Source organism: Pelodiscus sinensis, chromosome 5 (genome assembly GCF_052426305.1).
Source record: "Pelodiscus sinensis isolate ZL-2025 chromosome 5, ASM5242630v1, whole genome shotgun sequence".
Taxonomy (NCBI): domain Eukaryota; kingdom Metazoa; phylum Chordata; order Testudines; family Trionychidae; genus Pelodiscus; species Pelodiscus sinensis.
Genome location: NC_143056.1, coordinates 26,562,075 through 26,579,162, shown reverse-complemented (window position 1 = coordinate 26,579,162; position 17,088 = coordinate 26,562,075). Strand labels below are relative to the sequence as shown.

The window sequence follows — 17,088 nt, the reverse complement described above, 5'->3', positions numbered from 1 at the left end:
GATTCAAACAGTACACTATTAGTATAATAGCACTAAGGAGGAATTAAAGAGCACCCTACAATCTAGTCATATATGCCTAACACAGGCTGAGATGTTTAAAACATTTTATTAATCTCGATAGTACGAACTGTAGGCTTAACTGTGGCTACTCTCAAAGGGGTGTCTCGCAGCCTCACTAAATAGCAGCAGCAATTGAGGATGCATGGTGTCCCTAAGGGGAATGAGGTTTCGAAAATGGCCATAGATTCACAGAGCTGAAGGCCAGAACAGTCCAGCATGATCATCTGTATCCTTCAGATTCCATATACCAGGCTTGTCTTTTAAGGTATATGTCTTGAACTCACTGCAATGGGTGGGAACTCTGCCACTGATTCACTTGACTGTCTCATCCGGCTTTTTGACAACAGAGGAGAAAACTCAGAGTGCATGGTGTTAGCTAGTGCCCTCACCAGGGACACAAGCCTACTCCTGACACTGCTTCTAGAGGAGATTTGTAAATCTCTTCATACCAAACGGGGCTAGTAGGAAAAATTTGATTTTTTAACACTTTCAAAGGGTAAAGGGAAGTGGGGATGAGAAGAGGCTCCCACATGAGCAACTGCAAAGAGCTCCTATTGACTTGAGCAGGCGAGGAAGCGCTTTTAAAACGCTCGAGCCCGATTCCGCAATTGTCAGGGTTTGGCCGCCGTTGCAAATCACGTAGGGGGAGCTCAAATCCTGCGAGCCAGTGAGTGAAGCAAGACGGGATGGGGACAGACAGGTGCCAGAGCACTAATCAGCTGCTACAGAGGGATCTGTGTAGGGAAGTTTCTGATTTGCCTTTTGCTTTGGCGGGGGGAGCCTCAGACCTGCTCCCTCTCCGCCCCCGACCAGCCTGCTGCGGAGGAAGGGGAGAGGCTGGGACCTGAGCGGCTCTGAAGAGCGAGCGGGACTGGAGCCCGCGGCTTCTCGACCGCAGTCAACTTGCAGCGAGCACTTTCCAAACTCTCCTGCCTGCAGAGCAGCGGCGGCAGCGAACGAGCGAGCGCGCACCCGGGCCCCGGCCCCAGCCCGGCCCCACTCGCTTTGCTGCCGCTCACCTAATCTCAGCCCGAAATCTCCGGCACTGTGCAAGCGCAGCCCCCAGGTGCCGAGCTCCACGCGGGCTGCAGTGCCAGACCGGCCGCAGCGGGAGGGGGCGGTCGGGCTGGTTGCGATCGCGGGAGCGCTCGCTGCCCGCCCGCTCGGCTCCTTATCGTGCCCGATCGCGCCTCGGCTTCCTGCCTTCCCAGCCCGGCTCCCGCCGCAGGGAGGAAGGCAGGGGCTCGGGGGTAGGGCGTAGCAGCCACTGGGTGTAGGTGGCGCAGGGCCCCCTGGCTACCAGGCAGAGGGAAGAGCTGGCAGCGGCGCCAGCGCTGGCAAGCGGAGGGCTGGCAGCAGTAGCCCAGCGCTGCTCAAGTGGCCACGGGCAGCCTCAGATGCCGGAGCCAGCGCTGGGCCAAGGGGCAGGCCGCAGCGGGCCCTGCTTCGGCCTCGAAAGTCCCCGCACGGGGCCGGGGAGTTGAGGTCCGCTGCTTTCGGTGACGCAGGCAGCCGAAGGGCTGGCTGCTTGTGGCCATTCAGGTCCCTCTATAGTGTTTCACAGGCCCGGGGGAGAAGTGTTCAGCTGAGCTCCACGTTTCACTGTTCTGCCTGGCTTTGGCCGAGAGAAGCCTCAACTCCCTCGTTGCCTCTTAGCTGATAAACTCCCCGTTCTCTGTCCCCAAAGCTGTTCTGTGATTGCTTGCAGGTGGCACCTCGGCCAGGTTGCCTTTCACGTGGAGTGGAAGTGGGCTGCTGTACTCACTCATACAGAACTTAGCTCTGCAAGCCCTAAGCCCCAGTGGAGTCAAACTGGCGTTTCATGTGAGTAATCCCTTGAAGGATTGGGTCCATATTTAATAATGCTTTCAGAGCTATAAATCAGTGACTAATAATACTAGAAAGCTATTAGTTAAGCCTATGGAGACTCCCCTATCTCTATGCAACTGTTACACTAATGATGAGTGGGGTGGAGTGCAAAACAGACACATGATTCCTATTGAAATGCATTGGAGAATGTGATACTGGAGGGATGGAAAGCAGGTTTTTTAAGGGAAAAAAGGCAGACCACGACATTGTGTTGGTGAAACAAATTTTGTTTCAATAGAGGTACCAAGGAAAAAAACCTCAGTTTGCAGGGAAAACTAATTTTTGGCACATTCAGCTGTGAAAGGGTGAGAAAGGTGTCCACTGCCTCTAATGTCATCTGAAATTCTCAGCTTCAAGTTTAAAAAAGCACCTCGCAGTGGAGGAATAAAACCGAGTAGAAGTTAATACTAAATAAGAGAGAAAAATAGACTAGGAAAGGCAGAATGAGAATGATGAGGAACAAATGTTTTGAAAGAATAAAATGAAAAGAACATTAAAACACTTCTTAAATAATAAAGAAATGGTATTGGAGACAACAGACACTGAGAAGAGGCCAATGGGAAGATAACAACTGTGGGCTGGATTCTGTGAAGTTCTGAGCACCCTCCATCCCTGCTGAACTCACTCACCAGGCAAAAAGAGAGGGTAAAAAGCAGAATGCAGGAAGAGCAGGAGGAACAACATTCCACAATTTTAGTAGATGGCTTTCTGCTAGATGGTAATGGATAGCCCTGGTGCTACTGTGAGAACTGTATGAGTGTGGATTCTGCTTGTGTGGTTCTTGCTGCAACAGGATCTTGGTTTATATTACCATAGGCCCTAATTCCACAGATACTGCATATAAGGAATTCACTTTGACAGTTGGCTGTAGGAGGAATGCACATTCAGCTCGCAACTAAGTATGTACATATAGGCCTGCAATCTGATCAGTGCCGGCAGAGTGTTGCATCTGGGCAGACTCCCTCTGAAGTCTTGTTGCCTTGCCTGTATGGATCCGCTGCAGTTTTGGGGCCACAGAATGCATATATATAATATCTAAATATTATCCAGCAGCTGTTGTAATTTTTCTTCTCACTTATCCTCCCCAGTGTTACAGAGACCTAATTGATGTCCTGCTCCATGCCCTGGGAGCTGCTGTCATTGCACCAAATAAGGTCATAAAAGAAGTAAAATCTCAATTTTTGTTAACCTCTGTATGGTGAAGGTACTAATCTTGTTGCATGAATATGGATGATAGTTTGCTATGAATATGGAAAAGATTGTGGAGAGATGGGTCAGTGTTTAACATTAACTGCTCTTAACCTTTCCACTGCTTTTGATCCTACCACAAAATGATACATAGGAGGGTCAGCCTTGGCTGCCTTTCTGCAAAATGCCATTAGTCATTTCTTGCCACACATGTTTGCCCTGGAGCCATGTTTGCCACCCTATATAATTATTATAAGACTCTTATAATTGTATTTGAAATTCTAGGTTGACACTTATGTCATAGTACCGTGGCATAGTATTATGTTTAATTTCTCTTTTGTTCATGTCATTTAATATACAGAAGAATTTTATACTCAAAGGAAGATCCCACATATCTCTTCCTTACCATTACTAGCTACAGGTACCTCCCCTACCTGCTGGAACCACGAATTTATTTTTTTAAAAGCATGCATGTGTTTGCGTGCTCATAATAGAAAGTGAGCAAACAACTCAGTTCACATATTGTCTTTTAAGACTTAATAAAAGTAAACGTACATAATTTCCACCATAAACTCAACAGCCCACTAATAACAGGCCATGATGCTAAATGGTCTCTGACACTTTAGTAAGCTTGTGCTCTTTACATCTGATAGTGGTCACTGGGTCCACACACACAGGGAATTCTGCATGCAGCTAGCTACCCTATTACTAATCCTCACATGGACAAGCTGGGTCCCATGTCTCTTTAATAGTGACCTTCCCTTCCCCCGGGGTATTGGGAACGCTGGAGTTTGGATTGGACTGGCTGGAGTTGGTGCTTCCATCCTGGATAGGAAAGGGATGGGAAAAATGCATGTTGTCCCTGCATTGGCCCTACGAGATAACACAGGCAAGGTATTGCAGCGCATGCTGTATTACCATGAGTTTTGTGGTGGGGGGGGTTCCGAGGCAGCCTCTAACTGGACAGTCTTCTGCAGTGTAGCTTAATGACACCCATTTTCGTGGGAATTTAAGGCAGGGGTGATGGGGACATTGGGTCTCCTGAGCTGCTGTTGAAGGCACAGAGTCTCTGCATGGATGACTCCAGCCTGTTAGGTGATTTGTGGGATTAAGTTGACAGCGAGACCTGTCAGCTCATGCCTCAGGGCAGGTGATCTGGCCCCATTTTTGGGAAATGTGTGGGATGGAAGCATTAGTAGGACCGTAACACAGGAAGAAAAATTACCTTTCAGACTTGTTGACACATTCTGGTAGCTCATGGTGGATCCTGGTAGTTGGGTTATTAGGTATAAAATTCTGCAGAGTATATTGGACTCCTGTGAAATGAATTCACACAATCTTTGCTTTGTTGGTCACCCTTTGCTGAGTCACATACTGTGAGGATTCCTGCAAGGTCTCATCTGTTTCCTCCTATTTCACATCTGGACCTATGTTTTCAATTTGCAGCAGATTTGCCTGCTGAAAACTCCCATCTAAATTCTTACGGCACGTCTACACTGCAGGACAAAAGTCAAATTAGGATATGTAACTTCAGCTAAATCAATTGTGTAGCTGATGTCGAAATAGCTTAATTTGGCTTTTGGTGCTATCCACACAGCAGAAAGTTGAAGGAAGAACACTTTTCCTTCGACTTCCCTTACTCCTCGTGTTACAGGAGTCGGAGTGAGAAGACCTCGACCTTGAAATTATTTTAAAGGATAGCGGCTTGTGGTTTCTGATGTGCGCTATATTATTTCAAAATAGTGTCAGTTATTCTGAAATAATGTTGCTGTGTAGATGTACTCTTTGGTTGCGCATCATACTTTAATGCTTCTGCAGGGTTCTCAGTGCTTTTTACAGATATGAAGTATGGGTGTATTTTTCAACATGCCTATGAAAAAGGCAATCATTATGTCCTATTTACTGATGGGATAGTTGGAGCATGGAGAGCTTGGGCCTGTTTTTCAGATGTGATGAGCATCCACAGTCCCAGATGAAATTGATGGGAGCTATAGATGCTGCACAAAGCTGTTTAGGGAGTCAATGTCAGAGTTGGGTATAGAACCAAAGAGAATGTACTCCCGGTCCCTGCTCTAACCTATCCTTGTTATGCACTGTCCTTCTTGTATTCATGTGTTTTACCTGTGTATTTAGCTATTTATTTTCTGTACTGTTGATTTGTAGGATTATCTGATCATGTGGGACCTGCTAGTGATAGGAATAGTACTATGCTCAATTAAATGATGATTATTATTTATACCTAGGGGCTCTAGTCAGGGATTAGGGCCCATTACAACAGAACAAAAACAAATGCTGTTCATGCCCTAGAGGGCTCCCAATCTAGGATTAAGACTAGGTGCAACAGAGAATAGCATTGGGGCGAGAAACAAGTTAACAGCAAATGGGCATGTTTGTGAAAATGAGTAGTCTCTGGGTGCCCACAGGGGGCTGTCAACCTAAGCAATGCCAGACGGCAGTGAAAGATTAACGGCTAGGCAGTTAATTGTAGCTCAAGCCAGGAATCTGCTTGCTGTTTTCTACAGGTGGATGTGTGTGATCTACTTTGTCTGGGTTTTAAGTGATGGTGGAACAATATTGCTCTGGCTACTTATTTAATAATATTTATATCATGGTGGTGCCAACATGCTGTAGTTAGGTTTTCCCTAAGATTCTGTACAAACATATGAAGACATGGTCCTTGGTTTAAAGAGCTTAAAATCTGAGACCAGTGATGGGGGAGAGTAATACATATATAATCACTTGATGCCCAATCAAAATCAAGGCACTATTGTGCATTGATTGTACAGACACCATGAAAGAGAGACCTCTGCTCTGAAGAGTTTACTGTCTAACTAGCCAAGACAGACTGGAGTGGGAAGGGAAACAGAGGTGAAATGACTTTCCCAAATTAATTGATAGAGTCAGGGCTAGAACTCAGTCTGATGAGACCCAATCCACATAGCCACATTGCTCTCCTCTTAGGAGAGTCTATCCAGTTTTGATTTAAATAGTTGCAAAAAATAACGTGTTTTGGAGTATTCTAAAATAAATGTTAACTATACCGTCTGCCCTTCAATGTAGCCATCATTAATTAGTTGATTTCTTATGTGCATTACAGCTGAGTTGTATTTTATGGCTAGACTTCAAAGAAGAATGGGTAATCACCTCACAGCTCAGGTCAGAGCAAGTGGTCCTCAGGTATGGGGCAGGATGAGGAGCAGCTTGCTAGGGCATTGTGGGTGAGGTGCTAAAGGTCAGAAGGGGGAAATTCACTAAGAGACAAGAGTAGACAAGGAAGGGCAGAATCATAAGGCGCTTTAAAGGGGAGGCTAAGAAGCGTGAACCTATTGCCATGAAACTAGGAGCGAGTCACTTGGAATGGGTGATGTGGTCAGAGTAGGCAAAGAATATAATGATCAAATGAAAAAACAAAACAGGACTCTTTTCTGATAAACTCCAAAAGCACAAATTGGCAGAACACCACTGCCTCTGAAACTTTTTAGAAGCTAAGCAATTTTTGAGGAAGAAAAAAGGCGAGAGATAGCATCCAAAATAGCATATTTTTTACAAAAATTCTGAACAGGGGCATTTGCAGTACTAAAACAGAATGTTAATTGAAATCCTGCTGTGCCAACAGGAACATTGGAAAGAGACCAGTCAGGATTAGACTAATTAAGATGTCTGAAAAAGAGAGGGGGGGGGGAAGGAACCAAACCTGAACAGGTTGAATTATCATAAAGAGGAATCTACTAAATAGCTGTGATACACAGAGTATTTCTAGAATTTGTAAAACCTGAGCACCTTTCACAACATGAAATGTAACAAGATGGAAGGGAAAATTAAGGCAGTTGAAGAATAGTTGGTTTTGTCTAAAACATATATTCAAATGTGTGTCCAATGCAGTGCTGGTTTTTAGCTGTTAGCCCCTTACATTTTTATTCTGTGGAGTAATGCTCACAGCTGCTTTAAGTAAGTTTGGAGGCCCTTGCATTTCCATCCAAGTGGACTCCTTGGATGCCAGGCCACAGGATACTAATACACTGCCAATGAAGGTGTGATTGCAGCACAGTGGTCAAGCCCCACTAGCTTTAATCTAGTTGCCATTGGTAACTGTGGTAATGAAGACATGCCATCGCTGGTACACACCCACCAGATACTCTGGATACGTAGGCATTTTGCTGACCCACACTGGAGTCTGTGCTGCTATTGCTGCAATTGTAAGCTGTTCCAGCTAGATTAAAGCTAGCATTGGTATACCTACCTGCACTGCAGTCACACCTTCACTTGGGCTACGTCTAGACTGCAAGCCTTTTCCGAAAGAATCTTTCGAAAAAGCTTCTTTTGAAAGAGATTGTTTAGACAGCAACCAGTATTTTCGAAAAAGAGAGCCGCTTTTTTGAAAGAGAGCACCCAGGCATTCTGGATGCTCTCTTTTGAAAAAGCACTGTTTGCGTTCAATAATGGCTTTTTTCAAAAGAGCACTTTCAAAAAAGGCATTATTCCTTGTAAAATGAGGTTTTCTGTGGTCGAAAAAACTGCCACGTTCTTTCGATTTAATTTTAAAAGACCGTGGCAGCAATCTAGTTTTTTCGAAAAAGGGTCACTTTTTTCGAAAAACCCCTGTAGTCTAGACACACCCTTGCAGAGTAGGCATACTCTGTTGCAATCTTCTCCCTTCTCACACTGACTTGCCCTGTACTACTCTGCTTAATGTACAGAAATCTCTTGTCAGCAGGAAGGTATTTATGTAACTTACCTTGTGGCACTAGAGCATAAGTAATAAATATGTCACCAGCATTCAACTTATCTTGGTTGGGGAAGGACTGATGCAGGACACAACCTGGGTGCCCCTGGAAGTGTAAGGTTTGCAGCATTGTTTGAACTACTACTGGTGCTGTTTTAGCCTTGCAGCTTCCATAAGTGAAGCTGCTGAATTAAATTCTACACTCTTGAGAGTACATGGGAAAATATACCCTTACAAAGAAAAAGTGCCTTACTTGTGGAACAATGTATACTTCAGTCCTTAAAAAGGGAAAGAAGAGGAAAGCATTTAGTTAAGAGTAGACACATTTATTCAGTGTGAATAAATGATCCAATTAATTGAGCCTTTTTTTTTTGTTCACAAATCATTCATGACGTGATCCTGCTTCCTGCTGCCGTACTCCTTACTTTCGAGTGTTTGACAATTAGTTTATGCAAACAAATTGCAGCCTGTGGGGTTATTTTGTGAGCTGTGCTCTTCAGCTATTTGCTATTGGTGGTGTGTGATTGTTCACCATGGTCATTTGGCATTGTTTCTTCTCAGTGACCCTCATCAGATGGCTGAAGCTTTTAAAGCAGGAAAATAAGGAATTGAACAGTGGATAGAATATATTGTTGTTTGTGTGCAATTACCTTTTCTCCCAAAATTGCACATACGGGGGAGGAGAGAGGATTAGGACAAGGAGCAGCCATTCTCCAAAGATCTATAGGAACAAAAAAACTGTGAGTGCAAATGTTCACAATCTTACGTGCAGTTTGAGCGATGTATAGGCCTGGGGTGGTTGTTCTGCACAATAGTGACAATCACCATGGGCCAGATTTTCAAATGCTCAACTCCAATAGGTGGGGCCAGATTTTCCATGATCCAGTGCACTGAACAATATTTGAAAATCTGGCTGAATTCCACTTTAGTGTCTCCAGCAGAATGGAACTCTTTTGGAAATCTGATCAGCGCATACTAATTGGGGGATCAACATGATCAAAGCAGACTTCTTTCAGAACTTGAAGGAATGTCTCTGATCACTGTTTCTGTAGTATCCAAACAGCTCTCGCTTCACATTATTTTGTTTATTTGTTTACTAATACCTGACAATCCTCCTTACATCACATATGCACTCGGATTATTTATTTGGGATATTTCATCACATTATCTTATCAAATCCTTGCAAACAAGCAGGGGCATCAGTCTAAAATCTAGATATTTATGTAACATCTGAGTACCTGTATTTTTATTACTCTGATATGAAACAATGCTTAACAAAAAAGCCATAACCTTTCTAGAAAATAACAGAGACAATAAGACCCATTCTAAGCCATTTATCTAAGCAAAATGGAGTGTACAAGGTACTAAAGTAGCCTGACAACCTGTATTTAGTGTAATGATTTATTTGCTCTTTGGCAAGCTCTAACCATTTACTATTAACTATTGTAGACAAAAGGTAAGGTTGTTATTACCTAATAAAGTAAATAGTGATACTTAACAAAATAGAAGAGCTCTTCCCCTTATTTAAAATATTTTGACAGATTTAAACCAGTTAGCATTTAATCTCATTTGTTAATTATTGAAAGCAATAGTATATGTGATGAAGGCACAAAAATTTATTAGAAAACTATACATTCCAACAATATTTTTTTCTCAGCTTTCTTTTCTTAATCTGAAAATAATGTAGACATTACTTTGGAATTCTTGTGAATACTGAGGCTATTTGGAAGTAAGCTTGCTAGTTTAGATGTCTTAAAAATCAAGTAAAAAATAACAAACACACACAACCCAACCCTAATTTATATTGTTTGCTTATAATACATTGAAGCATTAGAAACAGTTTTTTTGTGCTTGGCCAAGCAGGTTGACATAAAAGAGGTAGTATAATCCAGGGGGTAGGATACTAGTTTGCAGAGCTGGCCTCAATTCTGGAGTAAGATGAGCCAAGTGAGAATTGCATCTTCATTTAAAAAAAAATGTTTCTGGCCTTCATATTTGCAGTGAAAAGCTTGCAAACGTGATAGATGCTCAGGTACATAGTAAAGTAGAAACCCAAGCCTCACTAGGTATATTTGCTTTTTAGAGATGCTGAGGATCTGGCTCTTCATTATTATATTTGTCAATGTCCAAAAGTTGTATATTCCTCAACTTTATATGTTGTAGCAACTTTTTAACAGTATGTCATAAAGCGTGGTGTCCAACCAGTTCTGAAGCAGGCTACTGCCATAGCGAACTGGCCATACCAGTCAAATAGCTACATGTGGCTAGTGGCTAGCGTGTTGGACACCATTGTCATAAAGTATTATAAAAATAATTACAGAATTTGAATGATCAGTTATAGAAAATAAATGTAGTACAAATAGCACATAGTTTTAATGTTCAGTTCCATTTGAAGTCTGTGGCAATTCTGTTGTTCACATCAATGAAAGCAGGTGCAAGCTTACTGTAAGTAAATGTTGGGACTACATTTTGCTATAAACTCTGTTTTTAGACTTTGATACAATGTTGTATAAGTTTCCTGTTGGACTGAAGCTTTCCTTAATGGCTTCTACCTTTTCAGAGAAATTCCAGAGAAATTTGTTGAACCATTTTCAAGATCAGTAGTGACCTGACTCCTCAGTGGGACATTTCGATATATAAAATGTCACCTTCTAATCAATCAGTAGATCTGAGTGAATAAATTATTCACCTCTTTACACAAGTGTCCATGAGCAAATCACAAGTTCCTGAAAATATATTCATTATAGGAAATTATTAGATGGAGTTTTTCTTGAATGTGTTTATTCTGCGACTTGCAATTCCGTACCTAAAACTGAAAATTTGAACTGCTTGGCTAAGTTGTAATTGATAACACAAAGTTCCATGACATTGTTTGTGTCTTCTGTCTGGATGAACATAGCCTTGACAGTAAACTTTCTGGATAAGCATTTGGGAAGTTCAATTTTAAATTGCCTCTCTGTGACTAGTAGAGTACGGAACTTGAAGATTCACTTTCCCTGAATATTTGGGGTGTAAATCTTGGTTGCATGAGTCCTGTAGTTGTTCAAAGAGAGCTGCAAATATGAGTATAGTTTATTTATTTCTGACTTAAAAGGAATATTCATCTGATTTTTTTAATACTCTCTCAACTTTATTGCAGTTGATATTAAACTACTCAAGATAGTTAAGAAAAGAGCAGACTGTGAAGAAATAGTTGTATAGCTGCCATAGCATATGCAACGGTGCCATGGCCTAGCTGCTCTGAGTATGTACCCCATGGGTCAAGGAGGCTTTGTACTAGACTGCCCGTGTGCCTAAGTCTACGCTACTATTTTTAGTGTGCTAGTCCAGATGAGAACTGGCATGGCAATGTGTGGTGGCTGGTGGTGTAGCCATCGCCTTAGACAAGCTTTGCCTGTCTGGTTAAACGTCTCAGAAGGGTACCAATGCTGGTCTATAAATAACAACTTTTGAAAACAAATAGTTGTGTGGCACCTTAGAGACTCACAAAAATATATAGTATCATGAGCTTTTGTAGGCAAAATATCTGGTTAAATGACTGCACTGGAAAGTATGGGAGAAGCAGAGCAGCGTAAAACAGCAGGATTCAAAGGGGTTGGGGAGAAGTTAACAAATTCCTGTGCTGTAACCATGGTCAAAGTGAGCTGTTCAGGGAATTTAGGGGTGAAATCCTGATCCCACTGAAGTCAATGAAAGTTTTACTGTTAATTTCAGTGAGACAAGGATTTTACCCTTCAAGTGGAAAGCAGTAGAGAAAATAGAATCTGAACATATATTTAATAACTGCTGCTCATGTCACTAAGCTGCAGCATCTGCCTCGGAAGCCTTAGATTCCAGACTTACAAGTAATAAAATCTTCAGAATATTAACCCTTTCAGCATTTGTTGACTGGCTCGGTCCTTTTTCATTTCATTTTAAATTTCTCCCTCCCACACTTTGTTTTTAACAAAAAAATCAAAAAAACCCACAACTAGACAGTCCCATTCTGAGTAATTACCACCCTTCTTTTACAGCCGTACAGCTCCATAAGATGAGCTATTGTATTAAATAATTAGCACATGCCATTCAGAATATTATAAGAATTATATGCAACATCAAGCAGGAACTATACGCTGACACATGACCATATTTTCCATGAAGCTGTGCTAAACAGAAATTAGTTGTTGGCAACAGGTGAACTTAAACCAAATTATGAATTGTTAAATAAAAAAAGAATGATGTAATATTTAACCATTAGCAGGGTAAAAACACTTTAAAGTTTGGAATGATTTGAACTGCAGCCTCCTTTGAACATATCCTTTGTTCATTTGCGTACACAAACATTCATCCTGTGTTTGAACACACAACTGAATTTACGTAAAAACGACATCATGATTTATAATTTATTAAGTAATTGTGGCTGAGGTGTTATTGGAAACAAAGAAAACAACTCTATTTAAATGCCAGACTCTAAAGGGATAATATGCCACAAACTTTTTAAAAAGAGATGAGAAATATTCTTTTCTCCTGGCATGTCACTAATAATACCGTTAATAATACAGATTACAAATGTGTTTATTTTTATATTGAATTTAATGCTCAGGAAGGGCACCAGATTGACAGGCCCTGGAGAGTGACGGCCTTTGTTCGCAGAACAGAGAAGAGAGAGATTGGGGCACCACAAACTTCTCTTGCCCTGCCCTGCTAGTGTGCTTCTGTTCTGACTTGTGAGGATCAGCTGCACTGACTGGGAAAAAAGTTTAATCTTCCATTCAGTCTTGGCCTGTCTTGTGGGATCACAGTGTGGGTAGGAGGTGATTGCTTTGTTGACATAGAGATATATTCACTGGGAACTGGATACCCTCATTTCATATGATCTGATTAAATACCCTGGTGCTGTAGTAATGGGGAGGAAAAGCAAGACCGAAGAGTTTTCAGGGGATAGCTTTCTGTCACTATTGACACAGACTGGGTTTGAACCCTAAGTTTGGAGGTAAGATTCTGCGGGGGAAATTTTCCAGAGTACCAAAATGGCAAAAAATCATGTGTGGTCATAGAATTAAAAGATTGTGTCATAATACAAAAGGGAGCCAAGTTAAACAGGCAAACTTAATTATGATATTTCCTGACTTGGAGTGCCTGATTTGCAACTTTAATAATGTTTTTTTAATATAGGTGGTTGTTTTTGTGTGTGTGTGTGTGTGTGTGTGTGTGTGTGTGTGTGTGTGTGTGTGTGTGTGTGTGTAATTGCTTAGGTTCTTAAAACAAACAAATTGAAAAATCAGAAATTCCATAGGGTGGCATCATACTGACCCCAACTTGGGTCATCAGCAAGGTTGAAACCATTAGATCTACCACACCTACATCTGCCACCCTGGATCCTTGTCCCAGTCCAGTTCTCCTCACCTAGCTAGTCCCAATCTCCTCGCTCAGGCTTCTCATCCCTGTCCCAGTCTCCTTGTCCAGTCAGTGCTAGTTGCTGCTTCTCTCCCCTACATTTGCCTCTAGTCATTTTCCCCACCTCACCCCCATTCCCTGCCCCTACTGGCTTCCAGTCCCCATCTGCCTTTCAAGGCTGTTGTCCAATCTCAGTGCTTCCTACCCCTCAGTTCCTTACGCCAACATTTTGATCCAGCTTGTCCTCTTTCCTGGTATATTGGCTTTTTATCAGATCTGCCTGTCCTCCCCCCAGCTCCTTCCTGCCGCACAGTGATTCTCCTTCCCTGTCTCCTTGACCAGCCAGTTGCTGTCTCTCTCCCTCGCCATTTCCCACTCATTCCATTTTCTTCTCCCCGTCCTCATCTTGACAGGGTACATTCTCAATTTCTGCCTCTTGCCAGCCTTTGTGTCCCGATCTACTTCCCCTGCCTCCTCACCTCCACAATGGTCTGACTCTTATCCTTTCTATGTTTGAATCAGGCAGCTTTTTCCTCCATGTTGCCTGGGCCCAGGCTGTAGGTTCATTGAGGTTACAGAAGAGGCTTTCTCTCTTGTTTTCATTTCAGCTGCCTGGACAAGCTTCAGTTGCAGAGAAATTCCTGTTCAGTCCCAGGCTGGACCATGAGTAGTGCAGATGGAATGAATCTTCAGGGAATTTATCTCCTGAAATCTAAGAAGGCCATACCGAGAATGTGAAAACTGCAGTTTTTCAAAGACTTTTAGTTTGGCCAATTTTGCCGATTTTCATGGTGGCAGCAAAAGGCACCTCCCTGACCCAGTCACACTCTTGCCAAATTTTAGACTCTTGCTTCAGAAGATGGGAGTGCTGAAGGATGCCAGATTTGTTGAAGTGGGCAAAACAGTGTATTTTTCACAGCCTTGCTCTCAAAAATAGCTGTGCCATTTTGGCTGAAATTAAATAACAGTAATTGCAGTAATCACCCCGAAGCAAACACCCAACATGGAAAATTTTAACCTAGATGGTTTAAGTTTGTCAAAGTTATAAGCAGCTGTCAGCAGCATCTTATAATGGGAAGTGCTGGGCAACCTTAATAATCTGTGGTGTTACCAGCCCTATTTATAATAATGGTTCTGGGTGCTCCATGAGTTTGTTATAATGCATTGCACAGGCTCATGGATTTGAATCAGAACTTGCAATCCTCAGCAAAAAATTGTAGGTGATTACAATTCTGCTGTAGAGGAAATGGCCGTGGATCAAACACATCATTCTTTAAACCATCCTGCTGAACTGTTCCTGCCAGAAAAGGGATAGAAATAGTTGTGGATGTTTGATGAGTTGGGTATCACTTTTGTAATTTTATTTTTAATAGCGCCTATCTAGGGCTTTGCTGGATATGGATGTACTTTTGATCATTGAAAGTTCATTTTGTGAATATATTCTGCACGCATTTCTTTGTGTGTGTTTGTGTGTTGTAAGTGAATGAAACTAAATTATAATTCATGCTCTCTGCTGCTCTTACAACATCTCAAGCCATGAAGTTTCACATGGATTTATTGATACTTTGAAAAATATGTAAAAATAAATAATCAGCTGTCACTCTCCATATATGTGCTCTGTTTTCTTTAACATTCTTGTGTCAGATTCTATAAACTCCAGTGAGAGTCTCTGTGTGCAGAGTGAGATTTGGCAGCTTTAATGACAACCATTAACACTTCTGGCAAAAAATGTTTTGAAAACCCTGATATAACAAATCCTTTGGAGTTTTAGAAATAAAGTGGTTCAAGGTGGCTTAGTCCATGGAAAACACGTTTTCCAGTATGCTGCACAAACAGCTGTAGGGCCAGCCTGTTTGTGCTGTATATAAAACTCCATGGTGAAACCATCTTTCAGTAGTGAGGAAATTAATACAGTGAGTCCATTTAAACTGTCTGCATCTGTAGCTACAGTTTTACAAGGCAGTATATTTATTTTACATATTTTTAAGTTAGGGACATTTTTTGGACTTCCTTTCCCTTTTCTCTTCTCCTCCTTATCTAATTTAACATTCCTGATCTTTATGCCCTGAAGAACTAAGGGCCAGTGTCTGATCTCAGTCATCGTGGTATAAAACTCAATTAGAACCAGTATTTTGTGATCAGAATTGGGTTCAGAGTTTTATATACAGAGAAGGTTGTTACAGAAGCCAGGAATACAGATTTAAGGTTGATTCCAGGCTAAATTTTTTGCTGAGGAAGATTACATTTGCTGATTATTTGTTGATTGCTGCATAAGGCCCAGACAGCATAATTCAGTTAGAGTATTTCCCTGAAAGTTACATGAAACTGCTTCTGATTCAGTTTAGAAGATCTTTCTATATCAACTCGTTTTTACATGTGGGGTTTGATCCAGTTCCCTTTTGTGTCAGTGGAAAGATCCCAACTGTCAGGCATGTGGTTAATGTTAAACTAACATTAAATAAAGCTTTGTGCTGGGGGAAAAAGAATCTCTGACTGTGCATTGTAGAGCAGGATGTTGGATTATCTCTGATTATCCTGATCCTTCCAGCCAAAATTATAAATGTGCTTCAGATGATGATAGTCCCAGTTTGTCAATTGCAGTGAGGCACCTTGAACCAACAACTCCCGCAGTTAAGATGTAATATAGCTTTACTGTAAAATTGCTCCTAAAAGTATAATTGATTCAAAATGATCTGAACACATAACTAGTCATGTAAATGAATCATTCTGCCATAATTTCCTTTATATTATCCCAGTTCTGGTTGTTCTTATCCCTCTTTAAACTGGTTGTGTCTTATCAAAACTAGATTGCAAGGCAGTAGGGCATTAGCGTAGAAAACATTGTCAAGTCCAAGAATTAAAAAAATCATAAGATTAAAAAATGTGGGGTTCTTTTTATTTGCTTTCTGGTGTTGGGAAGTTTAGGGGTTCAAACTTTTCTCAGCAGCCAGGAAGTCTGGATGTTTACTTTTTCTTTTTAAGGAAATCTGAGATTCTTAGGTGATAACCTGTTGCCTACAACTGGCACTTTGATGAGATACCAGATGTTACCCACCACTGTCTTATTGCTAGTATTGTAACCTGTGGTCTGTGGGCCACATGTGGCCCAGCAGGGTTTTATGAATGGCTTGTGAGACATTTTATTTACCATTGCCCATGTACAGGGTTGTCAGATTCTGCTGGTTTCCATCTGCGTAGTATTTTTACTTACCAGTATTTCTTAGTGACACACCTAATGCAGGGGCACATGAAGTGAGCTGCATGCTGACTGGATATAACATTAACTGTGAAAGCTGTGAACTCCCTCTTTGTCCAGTCATAACGCTGCTACGGTTCAGTTGGCACACCCTGAAAATTCCACTTATGCAAAGCACATTTAGCAAAACGATCCTATTCTGGGAGACCATCTTAGTTATGACAATCTTGCGGCCCACTGAGATGGAGAGCCACTCATGTGGCCCACTCACCAGCCTAGGTTCCCCATCGCTTTAATAAGAGCATGAGATTTGGCAACATTGGAGGGATATTCTGGTTGAGATCCTCACTTCTGTTGTCATTATGCCAGGTAAAATCTTGGCTCAACCTAAAGGATTCTTAAAAGCTCTATCTTCTTCTGAGTGGTATAAGACAGTCCTAATATTGCTTTCTCAGGATGCCAATTCAAGCCCCATTGTAGGGGCATACTGGAGATAGGAGGAGGTACATCCTCTGAGGGTTGTTGTAATTTAAATAGGTCTCCAAGATTGTAGCATTTATGGTGGGGATCTCTCTAGCCCAGCACTGGAAGGGCACAAAGATTGCTTAAAGCATTTTAGCTGCCTTTCCTTTGGGCTGTAGGGTTCCTCACTCTGCGTTTGTGTTATAGTAGCACC

General features: G+C 41.8%; 1 long non-coding RNA gene across 1 annotated transcript; it reads left to right on the top strand.

Moving 5' to 3' along the window:
* The first annotated feature begins 686 nt into the window (after positions 1-686).
* LOC102446361 (uncharacterized) lies at positions 687-14,823 on the top strand. The gene is made up of 4 exons (XR_332123.5): positions 687-1,126; positions 1,769-1,884; positions 3,018-3,083; positions 13,825-14,823. It is a non-coding gene; the product is annotated as an uncharacterized LOC102446361 (long non-coding RNA).
* Positions 14,824-17,088: the final 2,265 nt, after the last annotated feature.